Consider the following 24,589-nt stretch of genomic DNA (forward strand, 5'->3'; position numbering starts at 1 on the left):
CCTTACCACAACCCACCAGTGGGTGGGCAGGTCTCCGGTAGGAAAAAACCCCATCACAGCATTATCCAACTCTGTGCCATTTTATTCCATGCAAATGACACCATAATTAATTTGGTCATGAGACAGTTATAGGCCAGTACTACATCTGGAAAAGCAAAGCTGAAGAATGAACTCCTGAAGCATCAATGCGTTGAAATATTTGGAACAGAATTCACCAAAGGGGCTAACATTTTGTGGATGCATTATCTGTGCATCTAATTTAATCCTCACAAGAATCTTCAAAGATTCAATGAACAGTTTTATAGAAGACACTAGGTTTCAGTGAGGTGACATAACATTCCCAAAGTCACATAACTGTTAAATGGTAGAAATAGGATATTAACCCAGTTTTTTCTTACCCCAAAGCCTTTATTCTTTCCGGGACACTGTGCTTCCTTCAGAAGCATTGCCATTCACCCAGTGGGCATAGCATACATTTCAACCAATAAAATATACATTATGGAAGAAGATACATATTTGGCTAAATTTTATAGACTGGCTAGCTTACTTTGGATTTTAATGATTGTAGTAAAAAATTCAGGCTAATGGCAATTAGCCTGAATTTTTCAGGCCTCTAATTTTTCAGGCCAATTTTAATTGGCCTTTAAATTAGATGATTTGCTTTTGTTTAAGAAAAATATTGATCAATGAATTGAGAGCTATAATTTCTATGGAACAGTGGGTCAGCCTCAGATTAATTGCTTTCTATGGCATATCCAGTGGTGTCCCACATTCTTGCAGGGGTGCTCTTGGGGAGAGACACAGTCCTGTGTGTTTGTGGGGACGAACAGTGGAAGCCCTATCGGGAAGAGGGGAAAGAGAGTGAAAAAGAGAATTTAGTGTAGTTATTCCACATTTGAATCTTGATGGAAAAATCTCTTTGGTCTACGGGTCAGAAAAGTAGATTTAAATTTCCACAATAATCCTTATTAACTACATGCCCTTGATCAAGCTCCTCCTCTCTCTTAATCTTGGTTTCATCATCAGGAAAATAAAACCAGCTTGGTCTACCAGGCTTGCGACGAGGATCGAATGGAAGGATATACAGGAAAGTTTCTTGAAATATAAAACAAGAAAGCACTGTACAAACACGAGGATTATTAGCGCCTGTCTGTTCCATTGCCGTCGCCAGGCAAAATCCTTGGCCACTTGCCCTGACCACAACATCCTCAAGACAGGCATGTGGCATGGTAGAAACCGGAAACAGGCCACTTGCACATTATTTGAAAATTTGTTATGAAATTTTGCCAAAACTTTATAATACCAGGCAGGGCAATGGGGTGTTGTACCACATTCTTTCCACCTCATGAAGCATTGTTTTTTATTCTGAACTCATAAGTTAAAATGCATTGAGTTGCAGTTGCTTAGTTTGGTCAGCTTGTGAAATGCCAGCTATGTAATGCTTGATTCTAGCCAATTATCTTTAGTTCCTCTCGTTTATTAGTGTTAAATTTGAATTACAAGGGGAAGGGTAGGAGTGGAGCATGGACTACACTCTAAAACTTTAAGACAGCGAATTCATTTGTATTATTTTATTATCCCTCTTTATAACTATCATTGGTTTTAGATCTTCGTTGACACTTTTGGACTGCTGCAAACCCATCCTTCTCTTTCTTTCACTTCAAATTTGTTTCCTGACAGCAGAAGATGAACTTTCCTGTTGCAAAGTTTGAAAGAAAAAAAAAAAAACTCAACTCACAACGATCTAAAACTTGTAGTTAACAAAATAAACTGCAGATAAAACCCCTGAAGGTCTTGGCAGCAAATGTTTCCCACTAAAATGGGACTCTGCACTCCTAGTCTGAAACAAATTAGGAAGGAGGGGGAAAAAATCAACAGCTCTGGGGTGAAACTGGGGTTGGTGCTGCCTCATCATTTTTTAACCAAAAATAAAACAAGCAAATTTTGTTTAACTGCAGGTCAAAATAAAAAAAAAATTAAAAAGTCCCTCATCTGTTCAGTGTAATTACTAACAGAGTGCGGTCTTACCAGCTGCAGGGTTCATGGATAAATGCAGAGAACCATAATTTTCTCTGCCTGAGGTTAAACCTCCAAACTTTGAGTCTGTGTTTCTGTAGTATGCTTTTAATATACCATGACGAGCCAACTCAGAACGTTTTTAGAGTATGTCTCTATGCCACGTTACCAGAATGAAATAATTGTGCATACATATGAGAGTTCAAGTTCCGGAAGAAAAAAGAATGTATTTATTTCTCCAACATCCTCCACCATGACACTCTACCCTTTCCCTAATGATGACAGTACGGTCCCCAGGGTTTTGTCACCAAAAGATGGGTGAAATTGGTTATACTTTAGTTTGCCAAAAGCTGCCATTTTCTTTCCAAATGTTCTTCCTTTGGCACAACCAGAGAAAGTTTTTTCCTAGTATTTTTCCGTTAATTTGTAAGCCCAAGTGTATATTAAGGAAAATTTGACACACATGTTTCTGATTCATTTAAACTTAACTCATTGAACTGTTTTTTTTATAAAACATTTTTGGCGTCCAAAAAACCCAATGAATGTTTTTAAAAATCATCTTTAAATCCTTATTTTATTTGCATAAAGATGTCAGATTTGGGCTGAAAGGAAATGGAATTTGAGCTTAAAAGTCTCAATTTTGGTTTGAGATTGAACTCATCAGGTTCATGTGGGGTCTGACATAGAAGTAGAAAAACCATGTTTTTTCACGTCTAGCTAGGCTTTTCTTAATGGGTAATTTACCTTGTCATCAGGATCTAATCAGAGAAACATAGATTAACTGAAGGGTATAAGTATTCATTTCATAGTAAAGTGAATGGGTGGGTTGGAATTGTGGAGTAACAGAAGCTGTCAAAAACTCTACCCAGGGTATGCTGGACCTGGTTAACCTCCTCGCTATCTTTACACTTGACCCAGCCAGAACGATACATGTTCAGGAAAAGGACAGCTTGCTACATAGAGGCTGGACAGAGGTGAATCAAATATTGGTGACTCCGAGACAGGAGAAATTCACAAAAGATCCACACTTGGACAAACTATGTTCACTCCTTTCTGAAGATGGAGAACTACTGGAGAGCATGCTCTTGGGGTTTAGACCAAGGTCATCTTCTCAACAGCAATGAAAAGATATTTCCAGTTCTCCAATTTTGCATCATCATTGCAACTAAGCCCACTGAAAAAACTAATCATATTTTACCCATTCAATTTCTCCATTTGGGAGATATTTAAAATCCAGACTTGAAATGTAGGTGGCAATTGTATATAAACACAGATCTGGAATGCATCTACTTAGACCAAATGAAAAATATTGAACAATATTCCCAGTTTTGCCAATTAGTGTAAGCGAAATCACTCAATAGCCTGAGCTTTGCTTTGCTACCTGTAAATGGCTTGTGATGCTCTCTCCCTTCAGCCATGTTTGTAATGCTTGTGAGGTAGATGTATCAGGGTGCAAAGCACAATTTTGCACCAAGATCCATGATTTGAAAAACGTGTTAAATTCTTTTTGCTCCCCTTGAAGTAGAGATAGAAATAACACCTACCTCGCCTTGTTACAAAGATTAAAAGAGTTAATATATGGTGCTTAATTCAATATCTGGCACAAGTAAGGACTCAACAAACATTGCTACCATATTTATTCAGTTCCTAGATTTTCCCACATTTTAATATTCTTGAAATCAGACTGTGTCTTACAGGAGATGGTATCTTATAATTGCTGTGGTCCAGGTGGCAGTTGTGTATAATTGCCATTGCCTACACATGTGTAAGTATCAAAAACTCCAACATCAAAACTAGCAGAATGGTTGTTAATGACTTAGGAAAAAAATTCCAGAAACTACAGTAAGCACTCTTAATCATTAGGAACCAAATAGGTATTGGGAAGGGGTTTAGTAGCATTCCTGAAGTGGGAGTCAGGAGTAGGCTAACCCTTCATAGTTACAGAGCTGGTCTAGAGGTCCAGCACCAACGACTTTTGGTCATTTCCTTAAAAGATTACTTCATCATCTGTTTTGATGGCGTAGAGGACAATACTGGAAATGAAAACTTAGACATTGACATCAATGGTCCGGAGTTAAAAAGTGATTCAGTGGAGTCATGCTCTGAATGTGACTGAATAGTGAAAGTATTGGCATTCTTCAATTCATCTATTTTGCATATAGACTTACACATACACACACAAGAACAATAGATGATAAAAATTGGTATACTTAGGTCTAAAAGTGCCCTCTCAGTGAGTATAAAATAAACATTCTAAGAGACAAGAAAGCTTGTGCCATAGTTTTATCTGTAGTGGCTTTTCCATTTTTCTTTTCTTTTGTAATGGTAGACAAACTAAAAGTTTGACTTACAGTTGATGGTGTCTTAGATTTAACAGAATGTGGAATTAGTTTGGTGAGGATCAAGTGCTGTTTCGAATAAAGTGACCAGAATAAGACCTGGCGCACTTGGATATTTATTGAATTCTTGCTAAATGTGGTAAATATAGTAGAATGGACTCCAAATAGTCTAACTCCTACCTGCCACTCCAAACCGATCTTTCGCCATGCTTTACAATCCTTTCCATGCTCTATCCTCACATAGGGTCTTTGCAGAGGATGACACCTGTGTCTGGATTGTTCTTCCCTCCTGCACTTGGCCTACAGTGGTAGATGATGCTGGTACTCACTGGTGTTTCTGGTTCTCCTCCCCTTCTTGACCATACAAAAGTATTTCACTCAAAGTTAGCTATGGCTGGCTATGTGACTGGCTTTGGCCAATGAAATACAGGGGCTAGCAACGTATTTCACTCCCCAGGGAAAGCGTTTAAGAACTAGCATTCTATTCTCTATTCTTTTCAGCCCTGCTGCAGCAAACCAAGATGCATTGTTTTGAGACAGGGATTTTGAGATAGATGGAAGCATCCCGGAATGCCAAACCACCAGGTGGAGGAGAGAGAATGGTTTGGTCTGCCCTGGAGAATGGTCTGGACCTGGCACAAATTGTTCCTGTTCAAGGAATACATTTGTATTTGGGAGATGCTTGGTAGAACAGCATAACCTTGCCTATCTTGGCTTATTCCACTCAAACTTCAGATCTCAATCTGAGAGACTCTGCCTCAGCTTTCTCATCTCTAAGCTAGGAAAAATAATAGTATCTGTCTCATATAGCTGAAGAGAAAAAAATACACCCAAGTGCTTTGAACTATACTTTAGTTTATAGTGAGTTTTCAATAAATATTAGCGTTTACTATTTCTCAAGAAGTCTTCTTTGGCTAGATCATATACCCAATTTTAGACACTCATAGCCCTTTGTACTTCTTCACAGCACCTGCATCCATTAGAATTTTGTACTTTTCTGTGTACTGATGTGATGAATGTGTGTCTCCCCGGCTTGATTTGAACTCGATGAGGGCAGGCACCGTGCTCAATATCTTATCCCCAGAAGGCAGTCCAGAGCCTACAGATAAAAGATGCTCAGTAAATATTTGTTGAGGAAATGATATTGAAAATTTAAATATGGCTTTCAATAATCACATGGTTCTGAATCTGAATTATCCAGAAAATGGATGTGGACCCATGATATAGATATTTGAAAAGATTTGGTAAAAGCAGTATCTGTAATCACCAAAACAACATTTTCACGGACTGAAGCAAAGCTAGAAAGATTACGGGCCAGAATTGAGACCAAGATGTCTCCTCTGTTGGTTAATAAATTCGCCTTGCTTTCTTTGCTTGTTCTGGGGATGATGTATGCTTTTATGCTTTTCAGTCCAGTCAAACTACAACCTCTCCAGAGCAAAGAAAAGCTGATGTGAAGTCCCTATTTGTAGAACCTCAAATAACTATATCCTGTAAAATTGTTGATGGAAAGACTTGAAAATGAAAATCAGAACAACAATATGAACAACAATGAAAACCCTCATGGATTTTCCTCCTACTTTTCAGCCCCTGTGCTTTTACGCTCGGCTGAACCTTTGCCGTGAATAGCTTTGCTGTGTCCTTTTAACAATAATATCTTAAACTTTATAGTGCCTTATAGCTGAGCATCTCTAGACATTTTACAATAGCATTAAAATGAAAGCCAGTTCTTCTCTCAGAATCGCCAGAGGGTCCACACTAAAAGCCAGCAGTTTGTGACTTTATCCTGAAAAGAAGAGGAGCCTGGTGGGCTGATGGAATAGAGGCCAACCCCCGTCGCTCGGATCCCGGGCTGGAAGTCACCTCTCACCTCCTGATGGTGGAAGGCAGGAGAGGGAACGTGAAATCACAGCCACAGACAACTTGTGACCCATGGATATGTGCAAAACACAGCAAAGGCATCAAGGCATCAAGTCAGGGCTCTCGGTTCTCATAGCCCACGTCCCTCAGCCTTAGCTTTTTTTTGAAAAAACACATTCATAATGGAATGCTGGATTATTTGTAAGTGCAGTCAAATATTTAAATGACAGAAAACTAATTTCCTTATTTAAGCAATCTCAAAATTTCTGCTGGAAATGTGAGAATATTTCTCCCTTGGAAATCTATTTTTATTTCATGTAACGATTGAATATATATATAAAATATATATTATATATTTTACATAAACTTTACATAGCTTTATATATATATTCATACTACAGTCATGCACAGCATAACCATGTTTTGGTCAAGGATGGACCAAATATACAACAGTGGTCCCATAGATTAGTACCATGTAGCCTAGGTGTGTAGTAGGCTGTACCATCTAGGTTTGTGTAAGCACACTCTGTGGTGTTCAAACAACAATGAAATCGCCTAATGATGCATTTGTCAGGACGTATCCCTGTCGTTAAGAGATGCATGACTGTAAATATATTCATACTATATATTCATTATATATGTATATATATTCATGTATATATATGTGTGTGTGTGTATCTATACATATGACAATGTTGTGAAGAGTGGGAAGGTATATATATTACAACATTGTTAAAAAAGGCCAGGCTAGGATTAATTGGGTCATAATCGAGTTTTTTTTTTTTTTTTCTGATTACAACGATCTAATGGATAAAGCGTAAGATTCAAAGTCAGAGCTACATTAGCAAAGTGAAGAGAGAAATAAGGCAATTATCTCATTACTTAAGGGGACTTTAGCTGAGATGTCTAAATAAGTTGAGGAAAATGGGGGGAGGGAGGAACAAGGGCGGGAACACTTGCATTTTCTGAATAAACCCCTCATTTGGCCAATTCATTTTGGAAAGCAAACCAGAGTCACAAATTTTGACTTTTTCTTCTTAGCCAAAGTGGTGTGGATGATTTTGGTCATCAACAATTCATTATTGAGGCAAATTTCTCCTTGAGCGTCTGTAGGAGAGGACAGAGAATAAACTTAACAAGCCCGGTTTTCTGGAACACACCAGCACATTCCATGAACGTTCACCATCTGGAATAATAAAGCTTACCTTTCTGGCGGGGCTGCAGCCAATCTCCATGCAGGGCGTTTTAGTAGCGCTGCTTCATAGTGATACGCGCGGAAGCACCCCTGCCCTAGGAAAGCATCCAACGAGATTTCTTAAACCCCTTTTAAGATGCCCTATCCACCCAGGCCCCTCTGCTGTAAACCCAAACTCCAGTGGGCTGGTGGTTGTCCCCTCTGGCTGATGCCACACTCGAGAGGGCAGGCCCAGGGCAGAACTGTTTTCTTTGCCTCCGCATTTACTGCTGAACTCAAGTTTAGTTGTAGCTGCCTTTAAAAACGACAAATGTGTTCTAATTTTAGAGCATCATAGCAATAATTGTTTTTATTTCGGTGGTGAGGAAAAGTGAAGGAAAAACAGCTTGGGACTTAATAACCACCTTAGCCTGCAGCCTTCGACTTTATTCATGAGATTTTTTTATCTTCCCTCTCCCTCTCTGTGCACTCTTAGCATCTTTTTTAAGGCACAGCCTTAAATTACCTTTGCAAAGGTTATGTGTTTATTTACAAAGAGCTGGCTATGAATGGGCCTCGCAATGCGAGAAGGGTGGCTTCTGGCAATAAACATCTTCCACTCTCTTAACCACCAGGCCAATGGAATACGGTGATGTTTAGTACTTCAGACAGAGAATAGTTTACGGCTTCATTAACCACCTGACCTGTATTGTGTGCAAATTTCGTGAAAATATGATGCATATTTATTCCCTGAGGTATGCTGCATGGTGGTATTTTATTCTTACAGGGAAATTGTAATAGCTATACTTCAAGGTAAGAGTTTTCCTTTTCATACAACAAATTAAAAATTCAGTCCCATATATGCAGTGTATTTACGTAGCACGCACCTATGTACTAATTACATACATAGTAATATCAGGAATCTCAGCTCACAGAGACATTTAAGTGAAATAAAAAAAATAAATAAATAAAGCTGACATGACAAGCTGGCTCACAAAATAGATTTTTTATTGTGGCTTCAAATGTCTGGCCATTTCAAAAATCTGGATATATATTTTTAAACCCAAGATTTCCAGATAAGTAATTGAGTTGATTGAGCTAAAAATAAGGGGGAAAGTAGACAATGATCTGATTCGTTTTATCCTTATAAATGGCCAACTGTGGAAAACAAAAAAATCCTGGGACATTTTTGAGGGGCAAAATTAGTCCACATATCACTGAAAAGAAATATTTTTATATGGTGAATTTGTTGTGTGTGTGGGAAAATGGGAAAAACATGAAAAGTTGAAAGTTATGGTCTAGGTTTTGTTTATGTAGAAAATATATGTGAAATGGGTGTCATAATGATAAGCACTGGCCTTTCCTCTCTGTTCTGACCTTCTATAATTATTTTAGCCCACTGGGGGAAGCACACTTTCCCAACTTGCTCTACTTGTGTTCCTTCCAAAGTTCTCAAATGTGGAAGGTTGCCTACTAGACTGGCCGGCCAATCCTTCCAGATCACCCCGTCTGTCCCCTGCCAGTCATTATCACTCGGTAACATATTAATTTGTACTTTTTTTCTATGTGTGTTCTTGCACACCTTATTTCCCCAGTTATGTTGACAAGCTTTAAGAGAGCTGAAAAGATATTCCCTTTTAACATTTTGCTTTTATCTACCTCTCCTATAGTAGGTTCTCAATAATTATTGTTTGTTTGGTTGACTGATAGTAAATCACACAATAATTATCAGGTGCTCAGTGCAGTCTGTCTGGCTCTTAGTAAGTGTTCAATAAATGGTAGCAATTCAGTCACGTAGTTAACAAAGCAGAGGAAAACAAATATTTCAGTATCTTACTGGCTTAACACACGTAAATGAGAATTTGATGTAAAGCCTTGTTTGTCCTCTTCAAATAAAATGATCGTTTAATCTTTCTCATGCATTTACTTTTTCCTTTATTATGAAACACTTTACCTAGAAGAAGCCTTGGCCGTCCGTCTAGTTCTCTCTAGTGATCTCTGAGGACAGATTATGCATTTTCCAGATTGCTGTCGAGAAACCTGTCACTTCTGCAATCTCCCACAGCTGTGTGTGGTGCTGCTGCTCTCTGATGCTTCCCAGCTGCAGGAGGCTCAGGCTGGCGACTCTTTTTGAGACTTTTATGGCTCATACTCTCACTTAGTGGGGTTCTGTTCAACTACACCTTCCTAATCATTGCAATTAAAAAAAAAATCATTGGAACCTTTCAACTTATGTTGGAATGTGTAAAATGCTTGTTTGTGCAATGCCTACACTAAGATGCTAAGCTGACAGATTTTATTTTTCCTATGTGAGTGGATCTTTTTTTCCCCTTTAACTCTCAATTTATGTAGGAGAAGTTTGCAACAGGGCATCGCCATAATGCCCAGAGGATAATTACAACCAATGGGAAAATTTCCAGAAATTTTGTAATGGGCCAGGTCTGCACAAGACAACTGGAAATTCAGTGGCCTTAGAACCGAAGGTGATGTAACACAGATCAATCATGCCTCGGTTTGTTTCTTCCATGTTTGTGATAATTTAATGGAGACAACCTTGCTTTTAAAAATTTCTTTGTGCTTTCTTCCTGCTTACTCCACAGTCTTTATCTAACAGATCATTATTAGGTTATATCCGCATTATTAATAAACCCCCTAATGAAATCTTTGCTGTAGAGAAACAGAAAATAATTTTTATGGCTGGAAAAATGGGAAACCCCATTTCCCAGTGAATTATAAATGGCATAGGAGAGCTGATCTAGCAACACGGTGGTAAATAGTCTCCATGGTGGAAAGACAGTTGTGCCACAAAGCTCATTAGAGGGATTGAAACTTCCCTAGGATTGAGAGATTCCAGGAAAGAAAAAGCAGAGAAAGACTGCCAGGAACCGAAGATTGAAAAGATGTCATGAGGGAAAAATAGATTTCCTGTTGATACCACCTATCAATTTACATTTGGTTTCTGCAGGTTGCACACTGAGCAAATTTAGAGGGAATCTATGTGAATTGTGCCTTGTAGAGATTTGCAGTGCACTGCCCTGAACTTTTCTTCGTCTTATGTCACTAGTCTTAAAATGATAATCGTGAGGGTACTGGGAGGACTGTGGAAGTGCCTGGAACAGAGCAGGGACTTTGAAAAGTCATATCCCTTCGTGCATGACTATATGACTGATATCAGACATCACAGTGAGTGCCTGGCAATGCACATGACGTCGGTGAGGCTGGGGAACTTAGAGTTCTTCAGATGCAGATGCCCCTGGAACTCAAGCCCTCTGGTAGTATGAAAGTGGGAAAGGATAAAAGTAGTGGGATAACTCTCCTGGTTAAGGTAATGATGGTTGCTGTAAATAATAATTCTCCCACATGTCAATGGCTTAATACAATGCAATTTATTTCTCGATCACATAAATTCCAAGTGGGCATTTCTGCAAGGTGGTGTCCTCTAAGAAGTAAGTCAGACGCCCAGGTTCTTTCCTTCTTGTGGCTCTCGCTTCTTCAGCATGTGGCTACTGAGGTTGCTGCAGGAGGGAAAAAGAGCATGAGGATTGTTCCTGAGAGGTTTCTCTTGGCCAGGCCTGGCAGTGGCTCACATCACTTGGCTGATGTTCCTTTGGTGTAATCGCAGTCATATGTCCACATCTAACCTCAAGGGAGGTAGAGAAATGGAGACTAGATGTGTGTCAAGGAGGAAGAGGAAATCAGTTTCTTCACAGTTTTTTTTGTGTGTGTGTGTGAGGAAGATCTGCCCTGAGCTAACATCTGCCAATCCTCCTCGTTTTTTTGCTGAGGAAGACTGGCCCTGGGCTAACATCCATGGCCCATCTTCTTCTACTTTATATGGGACGCCACCACAGCATGGCTCGACAAGTGATGCGTCGGTACACGCCCAGGATCCGAACCGGCAAACCCTGGGCCACCTCAACGGAGCGCGCACACTTAACTGTTTGCGCCACAGCACCGGCCTCAGTTTCTTCACAGTTTTACAAGAACTACCTGGATTTCATCTTTTTATGTGGGTACAAAGCTATACCAACATCATCCCCAGACTGGGTCTTCCGGGTTCAGAAACCAAACTGCATTCATATAGGAATCTTTGCAACTTCTCAAATGACTAGAAAATAGTGAGAGGAGGAGAGATCTCACCTACACAGGTGCATACCTGCACATATGCACAAGAGCACGCACACACGCAGTTTAAAACTAAACATGAAGTGTTTTTTTCAATCAAGTCATCCAAAATCATAGTATTTGTATCTGTTTTTTAGTGTTTCCTCTTTTATATAATTTGGAATTTGTGATTCTACTTCTTTAATGGAAAAAAAATCATCTATTTCAGAGAATTTTGGTAAATACTGCTTTCTTTTTCAATCAGACTATAGGAAAGAATTCTGTTCTCCTGACTTTTCTGATTCTTGATCCCAATGGAATTTATGAGAAATATCCAGTGGATTCTCTCTCACTCTTTTCACTTTTTTAAAACCACACTGGGGATAAAGGAGCATGCGAGATATCTCTCGATAGTCTCCTCCATATTTGCAAAGAATTTCTTTGACCTTTTGTTTAGTTTTGTTTACTAATAACTAAAATTCTTTTCTGCCTTATTGTACTCACCACATTAAACTTAATACTCTGAAAATACATACAGATTTACAGAAATGTATCTGACACCTCTCTGTTCTGCCCACACTTCATTTACTTCTTCCTTTCGAAATACCAGGAAAGGAATCCTTGCTAGGAGGCAGTAAATCTGGTATATTTAGCCAGCAGCCCTTCTAATCAATCTTCCTTCCTTCTTTCGTTCCTTACTGTCTCCTTCCCATCCACTCTCTGTTTTTCTCTCCCTCCCTCTCTTTCTGTCTTTCTCCCTCCCCTTTTCCTTCCTTCATTCTCTCACTCACTCTCATTCTTAACTTGAGATCTTAGGAACTGAGATTTCTTGCTCATGGGCTAATGTTTTATGTTTTTATTTATAGCTTACTTAAGCTGAGGACTGTGATTTTCATGTGCAATGCTCTATGTCCGACCACGTCACGCCACTAATCGCAGGCACTGTGCCCATTGCATTCCTCGGTTTTTCTGCACGGTGACGTGCTTTCGCCTCCGCTTGTCTTGTGCATCATCTCTCTCAATGTCAGCTTTGACCTTTTTATTTAAATTTCCCATTTTTCTCTTATCCTCTTCAAGAACTCTCTGAAAGAAATACATTTGATAAAAGTTAAAGAACTTGTCATATGCTCCCACTTTAAATGCCTTCCACACACCTTGGAAAGCTTTACACCTTATAGCACTCAAATATGCTACTCATTTAATTAAACGTGGTGTTGGCTGTCATATCTGTAAGTCATCAAGCAACAGACCCTTGGACAGTCACAGAATCCCCTGTTATAACATTGCTTCAATGGGAAAATCAGATTCCCCTTACATCATTTTGAATTACAATGTCTTTTCCAGGAACGTAATTCATGGTAAATACAAGAACTGCTCATAAACTCAGTGAGCTGCTCCTTCCTTTCAGCAGTGAAGGTGAAAGCACTGGGCATGGTTCTTGGGGAATGTCTACTGTTGGAAGTTCCTTTGTTAGGTGGGTCCCTGGCCACTCTGAAGAGATACTGCTGGAAAATCTGCATTCTTCCTTGCCCTGCCTCTTTGTGGTTTGATATTGGATTGGCCTATCTAAAAAGTGTTTTACCAACACCATTTACACATGTTCTGGTTGTAGTAATAGCCTGCAAGTGTCAGCCAAGCACAAGTTGAGCAAGATCCTTCTGGGGACTGATAAGTTCTAGAGTAACTTTGTGAATGTAGATCTGTATTTTGGCTTGATTTGGTTTGAGAGGCATGACCCACGCTCCACTTCTGTTCTATAAATACTCCTAAGCCCAGCTCCAGTCTGAAGTGATCGCAGATGGCCAAGCCACTCATAAAGTTGTGTCTACTTCCTCTGGGGCATATTCACTTAAAAATATTGAACTCTTCTCACTAATATATGCTGAGATTCAAGGATCTAAAAGCCAATAAGACAGTTTCTGCTCTAACTCAGCTCATATGTCTAGATGGGACTTATTCAAGGGGAGAAAGACATAAGCAAAAATATCAATAATAAAATGAGAAAATGGAATAAGAAAGGCTATGTAAAGTACAATTCAGACAGTTCTCTAAAAGTCTGGATACATTAGAGATATCTCCCAGATGGACAAAATGAACCTCACCATCACCATCCTGTATCTCTAGGGTTACTCAAAGAAAAATTCAACCTCTAGAGTGGAGAGAAACTTTTCTCACTATTACACTGGATGATGAAAATGTATCCAGTGGGCGGAAATGACTTAGTTACGTAACGTCGCCATAGCCCCATGAATTATTAGGCTGGGGAGTGGCCACTGGCTGCCCTTAGTCTAACCACAAGTAGAAGTCAGCACAGCTGATGAACATCTGGTGTCCAAACCCATATAGGTACACGCGTAGGCCACAGTTTAACCTGGCGATCCCATTCTACATCCTTTTTAACCTGTATAGTGCTTGTGTAATACTTTGTAAAAGCCCAGTTTTACACAACATAAAAGAGTAAACTTTCTTTGAACTTTAAGGTCCATTTCCACTTAACCTTCTGAAATAAATCCTCTCCTTATATTTATTCAGTCTCCAGGGGTTCTTTCATTAGTGGATGTCACATTTTGTAGGTGGCACTCTGTCTTACACATACGGGGACCTCAATTAGTATGTTGAATGAATGGACAGGTGAATGAATGAATGAGTGAATGAATTCATCAGTGCTAATTTCTATCTTCTCATCTCTGCAAAAATCTATCAGCTCCCCATTTACCTCTTTAGTCTGTGGCTCCCTCATAATTTACTAGCTAGTTATTATTCATACAGTCATGGGCGGGCCATCTAGTCATTGAAAACAGATTCAGCAAAATTTTCTTTCTAGTCTTTGCCAAAATCTCAAGGAGGGGAAAAAAGAGGAAAAGTAGTTAAATATGATAGTAAAAGTCTTCATATATGCCCTGGGTCTGCCTGGTATATGCTTGGTTGCTTTCTGTCTCTTTCTGAGTAGATAGACATGTAAAGAATCACATCTGAGTTTTTTATATGGATGAGTAACATCTGTTTTAACCTGAATAGTTCAATGTGTTTCTTAAAAATCATGTTTACAGAATTAATTTGGTTATAAATATGAGAACAAATTTAGGGTACAAATTTAACTCAGTTTTTCCCTAGGGCAAGCTAATTCATAAAATCTGAAATATTGTTTTGGCCATGAAGTAACATTTCCTCTAACTTAATAAGTAAATAGGAGGAGAAAACGTAATAAAGCTCAAATCCCCAGCAGCTAGGAAGTTAACACCTTAGTGGTGAAGAGCCAAAATAAGAAAGAATTGACTGTTGCCAGTCGGGAAACGTCCCAAACCTGTTAAACCTCTTTCTTAAAGCTGGAAGACTTTTCTTTCAAGTTATTCAACCTTTCACCTACTAGGTCCCTTTCTCTGACCCTTGAACTATAGTTATTTGTTTAGCATTGTGCTAATAGAGTTTGGAAATCTGAAAAACATTAAGTAAAATGCGAGGGTGTTGAGAAGGTGAAATTCTTTAAGTGAGCTGAAGAAACTCTATCTAGAGATTTAAACATTTTTTCCTCCTAGGAGTAAGGGATAAGAAAAATATTGTGAGTCTTTGGAAACATTATCAAAGTTTTTTTTTTTTAAGTAAAGGGAAAGAATGTGATTGATGACATATGACATGTATGTGTGAAGAGTGAAGAACAGTAATGTTCTCTTTAGTAGTTAATTATTTTTTTACGTTATTACAAAAGTAAAAACTTAACAGGTCAATCAAAATTTCAAATGAAGTTGGATATATTGCCAATGACATCAAATCTGAAAAATATTATTTATTTATTCATATGATTGTGATTTCCCATCTGCAGGATTACTGAATGAGGAAGGCACAAGTTTCCTTCAGAAGTTTCTCTTTCTTTGCTGTGCTCAGTTTGATGAATTTGTTTTAGTATTCCTTCAAATGTATTAAGTAGAAAAAAATGAGGACCTGATATTGTCACCCCTTTGAAATAAAATTAACAGTATGTGATACTTTTGTATGTGTTTAATTTAATAATATTAAAAGTACATGTTGATTTCTCCAAAATATCATGATTAAAAAGTGCAAAACTTGAGTCAATCTCAGTATCTCTTTCTTTATAATAATTATAATCATGTGGAATATTGCCCTTTTATCCCTATTTTTAGCTTTATGTGTCTGTGGCCTTTCTTCTGCCAAAAGGTTTGGTGCTAAAATTTTTCTGGATTATTCCTGATAATCTGAAATTTAATATCTGGATCACAAGAGAGGAGCTCCCAAGTTTTTAGTTGGGCAATGGGGATTGGCAGCAAGGGTTAAAACTCACTAGTATATTATGATCTTGAGTGAAAGTAGTAAAAGAAAATATCACAACACCTCTAGTAGCATCAACTTCAGAACTGGTTTTCTGGAATAATTTGAGAGATACCAAAAAGCATTTCTGATCTCTATCTATATATCTGCATCTATGTTTACCTATCTATCTATCTATCTATCTATCTATCTATCTATCTATCTACTTACCTACCTACCTTCTCTTAGCCTTGCTTTGTATCTACGTTACTCAGTCCATTCATTTATTTATTCATCCAACAAAAATTTATTGAGAGTATGTTTTATGACTGGTACTATACCAAGCACTGGGGATAAAGATGGAAAGACAAATCTCAAAGAACTTTAGATTAAGGCCCTGAATACCTTGGCTAAATGCAAAATCAGATAAAATGTGAGGCACTCTACGTAGTTTTATATCAACGTGGTTTAGTGGCAATAACACTGGACTTGAAGTCAGGACACCTGGGTTTTAAGCCTATGTTCTAGTTCCCATTTTGTTACTAAGTACCCTGTGAAATGCCTAGGATGAGTCTCTTCACTTCCTTCCCTCCCACCCTTCACCCTAGTCATTCACTGTGTGTTCATAAAGTCTTAGTTCTAAAAGGACCTCTGGGAACATAAAGGCATCCTGGCACTCCTTGGCACTGTCATTCTCTCCCTCGCTCTGTCACTCTCTCCCTCACATTCCCACAATGTCATCTGGGAACTTCCAATATAGTATGTAGCATAATGGTTAGATATTTGTTTAGGTATCATTTTCTCCCATATTCTTCTCATCTTCCTATCCCCAGCTCCAAATATAACGCCTGGGATGTAGTATGTGCCAATAAATATTTAAATAAATAAATGAAATTAACAACTATAATAGAAAGGAACTGTGGAAACAGATAGAAACAATATGAATCTGGCAGCAATTATAATCTCACCTAAAGAATATGTATTATGTATTTTGCATATTTTATTATATAGTAGAAATCTTCTGTGTTGGTGGCATTTATTACAGAAGGCAGCTTTCACCTGCCATATGGCACTGTAAGCCTATTAAAGTATGTTGTACAAATGGTTGGAGGACATGTCAAAACAGAGAGCTAATGTATGCCCACCCAGTCACCAATGGCATATATTCAAGAGCAAACGTCTCCTTTCCAGGTCCCTACTCTATAGTTGACTTATTGACACATTATATCAGTTGCCTTCAGGACAACAAATAATCTGAAACTTGTTTGATCATCTGGACAAAACTCCCAGATCGTTATGTCCACTGACATTAAACATCTAGGTCTTTTCAGATATTGATTACATTGCTGTTTCTACACACATAATTAGTTTAACCATTTTTACAAATCCCTCCAGTGAGTTTGGTCAAACAACCAGGTAAGTCATCTAAAAGCTTAATTTGTCTGATGTGCTTTATATAATGTATGCCCAAGAAATATTTGTTGAGTTAGTGTTTTTTATTGAGTTAATGAATTTGAATAAACTAGTAATTGAACATTACAAATTCCATGAGAAGGAGTGACTGGGTTGTCACCTGGCTACATAGATACTCTTCAGAGAACAACGTCCGTGCATAAGCGCAGAGCAAATGGTCATATGTTGAACAAATGCACGTGTCAATTTAGCAATCCGTGAATGCAGATAATAAGTGAAAGTACAGAAATAGATGGGGCTGGCCCAGTGGCATAGTGGTTAAGTTCAGCATGCTCCGCTTCAGCGGTCCAGGTTTGGGGGTTTGGATCTTGGGTGTGGAGCTACACCACTGATCAAGCCATGCTGTGGTGGCAACCTACATACAAAAAATAGAGGAGAATGGGCACAGATGTTAGCTCAGGGCCACTCTTCCTCAAGCAAAAAACCCGCCCCAGAAGTAGAACCTACCAACACTTTTGAGGTATATGAAGTACTTATGCAGATCTTTGCCTACTCTAGGAAGATATAGTTCTTGCTTTCAAGTTTATATTTGTTTTATGAGCTTCTTATTAAGTTGAGTTCTGTAGGCTTGAAAGAACAGACAAAGAAATTTTTTGGAACTCCACACCAACTTCAGGAGTTAATGTGTTTGAAAGGGAGGCAATGCCTATGTATTCTGATGCAGTCAGTCACCACAATCTGTACAAGAAAGCTTTTAATATATCATATTGACTGACTGCAAAGTTTTTTATGTATTTCTGCTTAAGAAAAATATATACATAGAGTTATCAAGTGAACACTCTTCATTATGGTTGGAAAAAAACTTTACTAACCGAATTATTTTCTTATACTTTTTGTTCAATTCAGTTAGGAAACAACATCAGCTAGACTGATGTGTTTGCTGTATTAGGATGATATTCAAGAAATGAAAATTTAAATATTACCAGGTTACTTCAGTAAAAGGCATGCATTATTCTATTTATGGATTTATTTGAGGGTAAATTAAGGGCAAGTGTGGTTTTCTTTCTTAGATGGAAAAAAAAGTTTATCCTAAGCTTTAAAGAACCATCTGTCTATTCCCTTTTCCTCTTGGGGTTTTAAAAATGTAGTACCAAGAAATTTCATTGATCCTATTTTGCATCCCCAAGGATTTGCTTCTTTCTGTCCTTTCCCAAGTATTTGCCATTTCCCATGAAGCTATATCCAACTGTTAAGTACATAGTGTCCCTTCTTGCTTAATCCCACCACGAGCCTAGAACTATTCTTAGCTATAATAAGGTTCTCTCTAATAACTATTATATTTTCCCCAGTAAATCTGTATCATTATGGAATATGATCAAGATTATTTTAAAGGATTCTACAGCTCACTGATCTTTAGGAGGTGAGTTCTTAGTTGTAATTTTTTAAAGTGTTCAATTCTAGTCCCAGACAGAATTATGACCTCTCCACCAAAACTTCCTAGTTTCCTTATCTCATAATATTTTCACTCTTATTTTAGTTTTGTGAATATGTAGTCTCAGAGATCCCATATGTTTCCTACATATTTCTTAGCCCCAATACTATATTTACTTTCTCATTGATTCCTATCAATAACACTGGTAACTTGTTTTCATTTGTCATATGCTTTTCCTTCCCGCCAAGATGACTTAGGTTTGGATCCGTATTATTTCTCTACTGTTCAGACTAATCTCTTAATTGAATCCTCAGATCTCCCCCTTCTCTAAGCAATTCTCCACACAGCTACCTAAAATACAGCTCAGAAACTCTCATTTCTCCAGGCACAATTGGAGAAACCTTTTGAATCCCACAACATACATACTAAAAGCCATGTTCTGAACTCTCGCTCTCTCGATGCAGTTAGACTCCAGTGCGTGCCTCCAGCTGTCCTTCATCCCTCTCCCTGCCCCTCACCCAGCACCCAGTTATGTTCCTTCTCCCATGTGGGTAGAGCCTGCTAAAGGATTGAGAACTAGAGATCGTCATCAGTTACCATCCCCCCTACACAGAAGACTGTTTCAAGAGGAAACTCAACTAGATAGGAAAGATTGAGGACTCTGGGGTCAGACAAGCCTGGGTCTGAATTCCATGTCCTGTCATTTTCAAGTTGTGCCAGTTCAACCACTTCAACTGGAAAGTGGAGATAATCCAGCCTTTGACGGATAAAATAAATGTCCATGTGAAGTACATTCTGGAAAAATGGAAGCATTTATTAATGAGTATCATTTGTATGATAATCATGTTGAAAAAAATGTTTCCAGTTCTGTTACTGACTCTGATGTGCCAGTCTAACCAACTGTTCAGTGGGCTGGGTCCAATAGCCATTAGGGTTCCTGCTGCAGAGGGTCCGTGCCCTTGTTTCCTCTTCCTTAAGAGCTCCTGAGGAGCAAGAGTCTTGTTTGTGGGTGGGGTTTCCATGTCCTGGAAATGGTTTTCACTGGCAAATATCTTCTCATTAATTTCTCCTTCTAAATAACATCCCACTTCAGAATTGCTCAAAAGAGCAGATCAAAGAAAGTGTGTGAACTTCGGCCAGTGTATGAGGGAAAAAAAGGAAAGGGTGGTGACAAAGTGAAACTTGTTTTCTAAAGCGATTTTGTCAGAGCTGAAGACTTGTGAGAAAAGATCTTTCCCATCCTTTTATTTTCCTTCCATTCATTAAAGTTTGCTGCCACTTGAAAAGAAACTAATCAAAAATGGAAACAGGATAACACTTTCTTTCACTGTTTCCTATGAATATAGGAAAACCAGTTGGAATTAATCAAAGTGAGGTGGGTAATTTAATCAGAATGCATTATAAATATGTAAGTGTGATTGGTTAAGAATGCATGGAGAAATACATTAGCATCTCCACTTACAGTGAGTGTATAATAATAATAATAATAATAATAATGATAATACGTAGTCTTTTAGTTTTCCAATCTACTGACACGTTGACATTTGGTCCTCATGGGCAATGCTACCCATGAAATGGACCAGAGATCATATTTTTAAAAAAGAAAATGGTACTTTCCCAAACATTTTGGGATTGAAAAAATGATTTTGAATTGAAAAAATGATTCTTGATAATAGAAATCACATAGGAGAGTCTTAATTTTGAATAATTATTTTCTTTTGAGTAAATGTGACTTTTAAAAGCATAACAAATATGATGTTTTTTAGACATATGTAGAACTTTCATTATGGGGAAAATTTAAGGTTTTCTTGTTCAAGAGGGAAGATTTAGAAAATAGAAGTTAACTATGAAAATATGAGCTAAAAACTTTGCTCGTTACCCGTGGAACTATTGTTCAATTATTGGTGCATTTTCTTCTGCTGCACTGTGTGTGTGTGTTTGAAATCAAAGTGTATATGGTTCCTCTATTTCCATGTAACATCATATCTTGCTATATCGTCATGTCTTAAATATTCTTTGAAAACAAGATTTTTGATGAGCTTCTTGATATAGGATAGTAATAATATAATTAATCTCTTCACATTGAAAATTTAAGTTTTTTAAAAAATATTTTTACTATTATGAAGTCTTCTAGTTGTATTAAATGTTTACCTTTAATTCCAGAGAATAATTTTTTAGAGGTAAAACAATAACGTCAGCTGGTATAAACTTAGAAAAAATTTGGTATATTACCTCTATGAACAATTTTATTCAATAAATTCACAATCATGAATTTGTGTATTTACTTTTTTTATTCAGAAGATATGTCTATAGAGAAAGAAAAAACAGAATTAAGAAATAAATCTATGTATTCTACCATCACTGCTGTCTGAGGACCAGGAACATCTTTAAGAGACCCTCTGCTTCATCATTATGACCCAGACCAGGAGAGGAAAAGCCAGACAAATTCCCTGAGGGATTGCTGGGCACACAAGTACCTGGTTACTGCTAAGGAGGAATTGAGCTTCCTGTGAAACAGGGGTAACGTAATACATCTGGAGGCCCTCTTCTTCTATTACACCCCTTTCTCAACCCCCTGACCAAAGAGCCCCTTGTCCTCCAAGCTCATCACTTCCTTTGGACCTGGGTTTGGTCCCCTTTTCTGTGCGTATTATAGTACTTAAGAGTACATTATACTCAGGAACACTTTGAGACCAATATATTTGACCAATTACTGGGGTTTTAATACCAAGAGCAAACTTCAGTGCCTGCATCATAATAAGTGTTCAGGAAACTCTGTTGAATGAATGCATGTATTTTCTGAGTTATTAGTGAATGGAAAAATTTTCAGTGACCAGACCAAGTGGATGAAAATTTCTCAACTCCAGTAGATCCTCTCATAATAATACTCCAAGTTATTCCTGAAAAGGAGTAATGGGATAAAAAAGACTAGATACAGTGCAATCATGCTTTCTTATTTGTCTAAAACATTTCTCTTGTAGTTCTTTATATTTTTTAATATAGCAATTGAGTTTTTTATTAATAAAGTAGTGCATTTGGCTAACAAAAAATAGAATATATTGAAGAGGAAAGGTTTTGTGCAGGGTTTTCTTGATAAAAATAAGAAAATACAGTTTGCTGTTTTTGTGTGCTAAAGATAGCATTTAGGGAACCAGTTGACTATTCAGAAAGGCCCTCTAGTGAACGATATATTAATTGAGTAACCATGGTTAAGGGTCTGGTCATTAGTAAATTTTCAAAAAATTAAAATTTTCTTTTAATTAATTAATTCAGTGGAGAAAAAATAAATAAATTGAATGTTTCATAAGATTGGCCAAGGGAAAAAAAAAGCATAAAATAATTTAATCTTTTGCTTGGAGAGAGTGCACCCTCATCACAATTTTCTTTTGATGTTTAGAATAGAAATTTATGGAAAAATTGAAAGGACAGTGCAAAGAGTTCCCATGCACCCTACACCCAGTTGTCCCTATGATTCACATCTTTAGTATAATAAATTTGTCACAATGAAGGAGTCCATATTGATACATCATTATTAACTAAAGTTACACTTTATTAGATTTTTCTGAATTTTTTACCTAATGTCCTTTTTATACCAGGCTGTGACATTGTCTCAGATTTTCTTCTGTTTAATGGCCTTGCAAGTTTGAGGAGTACTGGTCAGGTATTTTATAGAATGCCTCTCAATCAGGATTTTTCTGATGTTTTCCTTGTGATCAAACTGGAGGTATAGGTTTTGGGGAAGAAGACAACAGAGGTTAAATGCCATTCTCATCACATCTTATCAAGGGTATCTACTATCAACATGACTTGTCAGGTTTCTCTACTGTAAAGTTATTGTTATTCCATTCTTTCCATACTATACTCTTTGGAAGCAAATCACTATGCACAGCACACACTAAAGGAGTGGAGAGTGTGAGCCACTTCATTGAAAGTAGAATTTCACTAAATAATTTGGAATTCTTCTGCATGGGAGATTTTTCTACTCTCCCCTATTTATTTATTAATTTATTGACTATTTTGCACTTGAACAGCCAATTACACCCACGCCATTTGTTAAAGAAACATTATTGGATTTGATTTTCTAATATATTGTTGATATTTTTGTGCCTATGTTTGTGAGATATATTGGTCTGTAGCTTTCCTATGTTGTAAGGTATTTGTCTAATTTTGGTATTAGGGAATTAGGTAATTCTGACATCATAGAATGAGGTGAAAAGTGTTCCCTCTGCTCCTATTTTCTGGAAAGGATTGTGGAGAATTGGTATTATTGTCTTTTTAAATATTTGGTAGAACTCACTAATAAAACTACTTGGGCCTGGTGCTTTTTTTTAAAGAAGACTATTAATTATTGATTCAATTTCTTTAATAGATATAGTGATATTCCAGTTATTTATGTTTATTTGTCCTTGTGTGAATTTAACAGTTTGTGTCTTTCAAGGAATCAGTTTATTTCATCTAGGTTATGAAATTTGTGGGGATAAATTTTCTCATTATTTCCCTTTCTTACTTTTTTTAATGCCTATAGAATCAGTAGTAATGATCCCTCTATCATTTCTGATATTAGTCACTTGAGTAGTTTCCTTTTTATTTTTTGGTAGCCTGGATGAAGTTTTTTCATTTTTATTGAGATTTTCAAAGAAACAATTTTTTTCTCCATTGTTTTCCTATTTTTAATTTCATTGATTTGTATTCTCATTTTTATTCCTTTCCTACTGCTTGCTTAAATTGCTCTTCATTGTTTCCTAAAATGGAGTCTTAGGTTATTGATTTTAGATATTTCTCCTTTTCTAATATATACATTTAATGCTATAAATCTCCCTCTAACCCCTGCTTTCACTATATTCTATAAATTTTGATAAGTAGTATTTTTATTTTCATATAGTTCAAAAGACTTTTTTAGTTTCTCTTGTGACTTCTTTTTTGACTCATGGGTTTCTAAAAATCCATGGATTTTGTTTAATTTTTCTTGTTTAAAATTTCCAAATAGTGATTTCTATTGTTATTAATTCTACTTTAATTCCATTGTGGTCTGAGAACATACTTTGTATGATTTCTATTCTTTTGAATTTGTAAATATGGGTCATCAGTTTTTAAGTCAGAATTTCTGTTGCATCAATATACTCAGTTTCAGTTTCTCAGGTTTGAGTAACTCTAATCATACTCATAAAAATGGTATATTAAACATGATGCCCAGTCATAAAGTTAATGAGACTCATAATAGCCAGGAAGAGCATTATGCTGGCATTTACTGTAGGAAAGCATTATAGAAAGTCAAAGTTGCTTGCTTGGTATGGAGTCAGAGCCCTAGAGATGTGGCAGGGCACATTCTGTGAATTGACTCTCTGACATCAAGAAGAAGGAAGCCATGATTAGATGTTCATTCTTCTTTTAATTTATCAATGGAAAATCTCATGAGGTTAGACAATCAAAAACTCTGTGTAAGCATTTGAATTAATTTTGGGAGCTATACATAGTAATTTGATTCTCAGACTGTGAGCTTGGAATGCTCTCCACCCCAAGAAATGACATCTCAATGATACTGGGATACTTGTAGGAGCCAGCAGGCTGCCCTCCCCTTGAAAGGCCCAGAGACAGCGATCCATTCAGATATTTTGGTTTCACCTTTCCTCAATTCCAGGTGATTATTCCATTTTATATTTTCTCCCTTGTCTCTGTCTTCTTTGCCTTTCTTGTGATTGGCAAATCAAACTTTCTGACATTCCTTGGACAGCTTTTGTGCCCCTACACTTTTTTTTCCTATGTCCTACTGGGACATTACACAGATATCTTTGTGAGTTCCATTTTTAACTCTTATTTAAGACGTCATTCAAATAATATCATCCTCCAAGCTCTCATAAAAGTTGGTCAGCACCTCTCTTATGACCATCTGTATTTATTATCTTGTTTTCTATTTATCCGTAAACAGATCTACTCTAGTAAAAGAAAACTCTTGTCAAGTAAGTTTATGTTATATCTATCTCAGTGTCC

Source organism: Diceros bicornis, chromosome 5, assembly GCF_020826845.1.
Source record: "Diceros bicornis minor isolate mBicDic1 chromosome 5, mDicBic1.mat.cur, whole genome shotgun sequence".
NCBI lineage: Eukaryota > Metazoa > Chordata > Mammalia > Perissodactyla > Rhinocerotidae > Diceros > Diceros bicornis.